Below are 506 nucleotides of genomic sequence, written 5' to 3'. Positions count from 1 at the left end.
GGCCCTCATAAAGTTTCCAAGGTTTTAATTGTTACAGAAGCAAACTGCCACAACTTTCTACCATGGACCAGCTGGTAAAGTTGAATCACCAACCTTTCAGTTAGTAGTTGAGCACTTAACCACTGTGTCATCAGATCTTATTCCACAAATATGGAGGTTGTAATGTACAACACAATTCAATCCATAACAATGCATAAAGATTTCAAGGTCTTTTTATTTGCTGTTCTCTCTTGTTGGAATCTTCTGCCGACATTTCTCTTAGCTGTCTCTTTAATATTTAAGATTCAGTACAAATATTTTCTTTTCAGAGATGCCATTCTATATCTCAAAGGTCATCTTCCTGATCACATTCTATCATATCACCATTTTAAAATAGTCTTTATAGCACTTAATGTTACCAGATTTATCTTGTTTCATTGATTCTGATCCTTCTAGAATGCAATCAGTTGCCATCAGGTAAAATTATAGTGATCTGATCTATGACAGAATAGAACTGTGCTTCATAG

This window comes from Chrysochloris asiatica, unplaced genomic scaffold (assembly GCF_000296735.1).
Source record: "Chrysochloris asiatica unplaced genomic scaffold, ChrAsi1.0 scaffold00077, whole genome shotgun sequence".
In the NCBI taxonomy this organism is placed as follows: Eukaryota; Metazoa; Chordata; class Mammalia; order Afrosoricida; family Chrysochloridae; genus Chrysochloris; species Chrysochloris asiatica.
This window is presented reverse-complemented; position numbering follows the sequence as displayed.